The sequence below is a fragment of the Eschrichtius robustus genome, chromosome 4 (genome assembly GCF_028021215.1).
Source record: "Eschrichtius robustus isolate mEscRob2 chromosome 4, mEscRob2.pri, whole genome shotgun sequence".
NCBI classification, from domain to species: domain Eukaryota; kingdom Metazoa; phylum Chordata; class Mammalia; order Artiodactyla; family Eschrichtiidae; genus Eschrichtius; species Eschrichtius robustus.
In genome coordinates, this window is record NC_090827.1 from 105,731,711 (window position 1) to 105,737,919 (window position 6,209).

The following is a 6,209-nucleotide window of genomic DNA, read 5'->3' on the forward strand; positions in this document are numbered from 1 at the left end:
CTGGATTTTTAAGATAGCTCTTTGTCTCAGTTGGCTTAGGCTTCCATCACAAAATACCACGAACTGAGTAGCTTAAATAACAGAAATTTATTTTCTCACAGTTTTGGAGGCTGGAAGTCCAAAACCAACTGCCAGTATGATCAGGTTCATATGAAAACTGTCTTCTGGACTTGCAGATGGCTGTCTTCTTGCTGTGTCCTCACATGGCAGGGAGAGAAAGAGAGCATTTCTCTAGTGCCTCATCTTACAAGGGCACTAATCCCACCAGACCAGGGCCCTGCCCTGGTGAACTTATTTAATTCTAATTAGCTCCCAAAAGCCCCATCTCCAAATATCATCACCTAGGGGTTTAAGGATCAACATATGAATTTGGGGGTGACACAGACATTGAGTCCACATAATGCTTTAAAATCCTTGTCAGATAATTCCAACATTTGTGTCATCTCAGTGTTAGCATTTTCCGATTGCCTTTTCTCATGGACACTGAGGTTATAGGGGTTGTTGCTACAATGACTCATTTTGGATTTTATCCTACATGTTATATATGAATATTATGCTATGACACCCTGGCTCTTATTGAAATCTTCTATTTAGCTGGCAGTAAACATGTTTAGATCTAGAATGCACACCCTGGTCCATTTTTGTGAGCTGTGATTAAAATGTCAATTGTTTTCAAAGCCTTTACAGTGTTATTTTGGTCTGCCCCACTTGAGCGTTTCCCAGAGGCTAACCCAAATCCTGGGTGCCGTTTCAGATCAGTGTTCAGTTCTCAAATCTTGCTGTATTGTTTCTTGTCAGTTTCAGGCATGAGCCACTTAGAGGTCTGCTCAGGAATTCATATACAGAGTCTGAAAATCCCTTTCTGCAACTCCTTCGTCTCTGAACTTTCTCCACAGCTCTATTGTTGGGGAGGAGGGGATGTGCATTACCTTCTTACTGCATAACTGTGGAGAAAGACTGGGCACTGCCCACAGTCTCTGCAGCTGCAGAGAGGAAGTTCCATTGTGTTGTTCCTCAAATCGAGATTCCTAGACAGTCTTCTTTTTCTGCAACTTTCCAAGTGTTTTGCCAGTTATTTTAGAAAATGTTTCTATGTCCTTTTTGTTGTAGTTTGTTGATGAATATGGTGGAATATACTAATATATCTGGAATCAGAAGCCATATAGAGATCTTTTGATGCTATGATAGATATTTTAACATTAGTAGATTTTTCTAGTTATTATTCCTTTATGTATTCTCTGATCCATTTATTTTTCTCCTCTCCTTTTGGGACTCTGGTTACATTTTTTAAAAAAATTTTATTGGAGTATAGTTGATTTACAGTGTTGTGTTAGTTTCAGGTGTACAGCAAAGTGATTCTGTTATACATACATATATATCTATTTTTGTCAGATGTTTTTCTCTTATAGGTTATAACAAAATATTGAGTATAGTTCCCTGTACTATACAGTTGGTCCTTGTTGGTTATCTACTTTATATATGGTGGTGTGTATATGTTAATCCCAAACTCCTAATTTATCCCTCCTCCCCTCTTTTTCCCCTGTGGTAAGCATAAGTTTGTTTTCTATGTCTGTGGGTCTATTTCTATTTTGTATATAAGTTCATTTGTACCTTTTTTTTTTTTTAGATTCCACATATAAGTGATATCATATGATATTTGTCTTTCTCTGACTTACTTCACTTAGTATGATAATCTCTAGGTCCATCCACGTTGCTGCAAATGGCATTATTTCATTCTTTTTTATGCCTGGGTAATATTCCATTGTATATATATATGTACCACATCTTCTTTACCCATTCCTCTATCAATGGACATTAAGGTTGTTTCCATATCTTGGCTATTGTAAATAGCTGCAATGAACATTGGGGTGTATGTATCTTTTTGAAGTATGGTTTTCTCTGTATATATGCCCAGGAGTGGGATTGCTGGATCATATGGTAGTTCTACTTTAAGTATTTTTAAGGAGCCTCCATATTGTTCTCCATAGTGGCTGTACCAATTTACATTCCCACCAACAGTGTAGGAGGGCTCCCTTTTCTCCACACCCTCTCCAGCATTTAAAGTTTGTAGACTTTTTGATGATGGCCATTCTGACTGGTGTGAGGTGATACCTCACTGTAGTTTTGATTTGCATTTATGTATTAATTAGTGATGTTGAGCATCTTTCCATGTGCTTTTTGGCTATCTGGATATCTTCTTTGTAGTCCAGTTACGTATTTTATTTCTTCTCACTGTATTCACTCTGTCTTTTATTGTCTCTTTTGCATTTCTCCATCCTTTTTGGATTTTTCTTCTGACCTATCATTTATTTTATTCTTACTTATTCTCTGTCAAGTCTTCTGTTAAGCCAATCAACATTGTTCTCAATTTCTGATATTGTGTTTTCAGTTCCAGGATCTCTATTTCATTCTTTTATTTAAAAAAAAATACAGTAGACCCTTAAACAACATGGTTTGAACTGTGTGGATCCCCTTATACACAGGTTTTTTTCAATGAATACATACTACAGTACTACACAATCCACAGTTGCTTGAACCCATGCATATAGAATTTCAGAAACTGAGGGCCAACTGTAAAGTTATACATGGATTTTTGACATGGGTAGGAGAGTCTGCACCCCTAACCCCCGTGTTGTTCAAGGATCAACTGTAATTTTTAGTTCTAGTGAAACCCTATGGTTTCATCCATGTCAGAAATTTCTACTTCAACTTCATCCCTTCTTTAAGTATATAGCCTTTCAGGTATACCTACCTACACCTAATGTGAGTAAGTTTTATCATGCTTCTACCTCTGATAGGCCTTGGACTCCACATTTTAGATCCCCTTGTTCACGGGCTTCTCAAGATCTCTCCGGCTCTCAGCAATCTCTTCTGCAATTGACAATTCTCCTTGAACAAGCACAGAACAATATCCTCTTAAATCCTGGCCCTGTCATCTTTATTTCTTTGTTAATTTCTTGATGCCTTTGAGCAAAAAAACCTCTTTTGCTTGTTCTTCTTTGTTATGATCAACAGGTGGTTTAATATGAGCAACGTAGTGTATTTGTCAGGATTCTCCAGAAAAATAAAAGTAATAGAACATGAAGATATAGACATAGATATAGATACAGATATAAGAGGACATTTATTTTAGGAATTGGCTCATGTGGTTATGGCAAGTTGAAGAAACAAGAAAGTCAGTGGCATATTTCAGTCCAAGCCCAAAGGCCTGAGAACCAGGGGAGCCAATGGTGTAAGTCAAAGAGTGCAAAAGCTTGAGAACCAGGAGCTCTGATATCTGAGAGTAGGAGAAAATGAATGTCTAGCTCAAGAAAAGAGAACAGAAATTTGCCCTTCTTCAGACTTTTTTGTTCTAGTTGGTCCCTCAATGGATTAGGTGTTGCCCACCCACACTCAAGAGGGTGGAAGTTCTCTACTCAGTCTACTGATTCAAATGCTAATCTCTTCCAGAAACACCATCACAGACATACCCAGAAATAATGTTTTACTGGCTATCTAAGCATACCTAGTCTGTTACTACCAGCACTTGAAAGTCACACTGAATATACTTATTTTGTCTAGTTAGAAGATAGAGGAGGGATGTACCAACAGAAACAATTTTAAATTGACTTCAGCATTCCAATATTAACAAAGACAACCCATTTCTTGGTCTTTCTCTTTACTAAGGTAATAGACAATAGATAGATCTTAATAGATAATTAAGGTTTCTACCTTTCCATCCCTTTTTTTGGACCTCTATTTTCAGTCAACCCCCAGACCATGCCTTTTCCTCTCAGAAGCAAAAGCAAAACTCACATTCTCTCTATCTCTTTTTTTTTTTTAAACAAATTAACTGTATTGTTACCACTTCAGTCCTTACATTGATGTGTTTACAAAAATATCAGTTTGAAATACATTATTGAAAGTGAGTACACACAATAAATAGAAAATAAGGATGAATGGTGCTTGAGACATATCAAGAAACTTATCTTCATCTATTGCCTACTGTTGTAGATAAAATTTGACACACAATCAGCATTATTGAAATAGCAGTCAAGGTATCTGGGAGAGGGTTGCAGACTATGAGAAAAGTAGCTTAAAACTCTGGACTACTCATCAAAAAAAAAAAAAAATCAAGTCACTTTATCTGGAAGCTAACTTCAGTATAACACTGAATTATCTACTATTAACCATAAGAACAATTTAAAAATAGGAAAAATGCCTGGGAACCTTCATTAACAGTATTTTTAAGTTAAAGTTTTTACTTTAAATATCTGATGATTGCTCAAATATCCTAAGCCATGAGGCAGTCCCTAAAGACAATAAGTTATAAATAGTCTGAATTTAATAACTTAAATGTGATATGGTTAGTATAATACACACTGCATGAGTATCTCAACCAACATCTTTCAGGTGAGGTGATAATTAAAAGGTTTAAATGTACAGTTTCAATTTCTGTTCAGAAGAGTGATGTCAGTATTCTTGCAACAGTGATGACATTCATTATTGTAAATATGCTAATATACATATTACTCTGAATTACTCTTGACTGAATTCTATGTACACGTGGTTCCATATTCCAAATGAAAAATTTCAACGGTACAGGTTTATAATCAAAGCTGAGTTTGACAAATGCTTTCTGACTTCTGAAAGCACTTCCTAAAAGTGAATAAACTAGTTATAAGTAGGTGAACATTTCCTTTTTCCCTTTGCACATGATGAACTTCATGAAACATTAATACCCAAGGTATATTCGTTTCTGGACCATACCGCTTACACGCTCTTCTTTCAAAGGCAGTTACCATTTGCTTTACAACTTCATCAAAAACAATGTGGCAAGCTGAGAGTGTAGAAGTGAGTGAAATTCAAAAGAAATTGAACAATCCAAAATACAAATTCTTGGGCAGCCAGGAAGAATTTGGGCTAAAACGCCAAACAGTCTCCAAATGATTTAAGAGCTTCCCAACAGTACAGGATGCTTTACCAAGTGTGGTTTCACCAAGGTTAGTACTGATGCATAGTGCTCGAATACAGGTGGAGACCCAATTTCTAATCGTGTTTAGCAGTATCCAGATCTACTTGATATACACCTGACTTTTTGCACCAAGGAACAAAATGCTTGTAATCCTCCCTTCCCGATACTACATCATACGTTTCCTGCACAGAATATCCTATAACTCTCCTCTCTGAATATTCTTTTCTTTTGTTTATTAGTGGTGCAGCAGTTCTGAAGAAAGTTCTTGCATATACCTCCTTAGGCAAAACTGAGGTATGTAGTGGAAGATTTCTGCTCATCAGTATCCCACAGGAAGCTAAATACCTGACATTTCCACAGGTCCCTGCGCTGGAGCCAGGGCCCCAGCCACTGCCGCAGGCTTCAGACGGCATTCTGAGACCAACCTTTTTCAGGGCCCCCTGATGATCTGAGCTGCCATGATCATCTTACTGAAAAATTCAAGTTCTCTTGCAGAAGCTCTCAAACACTCTATTGTTACAAAGTCTTTCCCTTGTATTTGAAAGGTAGATTTCCCATTTTTTAAACCATATAAATTAAGGAGACCCTTCCCACTATATGAATTCTGGTGCCATGTGTTAAAATATTTTTTTTCACCACTCTGCACTTTTTAATTTTTGTTTTCTCTCCCAGGTAGATTATCAGATCTTGGCTGAGAAGATATTGAGCCTTTAATTCTTTATCACCATTTTATCTGTTACCCATGGGCTGAACTGTAGAAGGATCTCAACATAAGCTATCTGGGCTTTCCAATGTATACATTTCTATAAATCCTACTTATAATTACCAACACTATTTTTTCCTTATGTGATAATACTTATTACTGCACAAAAAACTAAGAAAACACATTTTAAAAATAAAATACAGATCTACAACAGTTGTACAGATGAGTTTTCTGGGGAAAACTTCTTTCTATAATCACAAAACAGAAAATCTAGGATCTAATCGTATAATTAATTTCATCAAAACAAAAACTCAGTATTTGTTGAATATTCTTTGGAGAGTTCATATTTCCTCAAAATATCACCTATAACCTAATGACTCCTACATATTTCTCTCTAGCTCCTGATTCTAACCTCCAGTTTCTAGTTGTATATTGGATATCTGTCAGTGCTGTTATCCCTCCTTCTGCTTATCTCTATTTTAACACTTAACCAGGGAATAATAACTCCATATTGTCCCCCTTTTTCCCCCATAAACTGCTAAATGGCTTATT

General features: G+C 36.4%; 1 pseudogene; it reads right to left on the reverse strand.

Annotated features, from left to right (window-relative positions):
- Positions 1-4,592: 4,592 nt before the first annotated feature.
- Positions 4,593-5,378, reverse strand: LOC137763514 (coenzyme Q-binding protein COQ10 homolog B, mitochondrial pseudogene; annotated as a pseudogene).
- Positions 5,379-6,209: the final 831 nt, after the last annotated feature.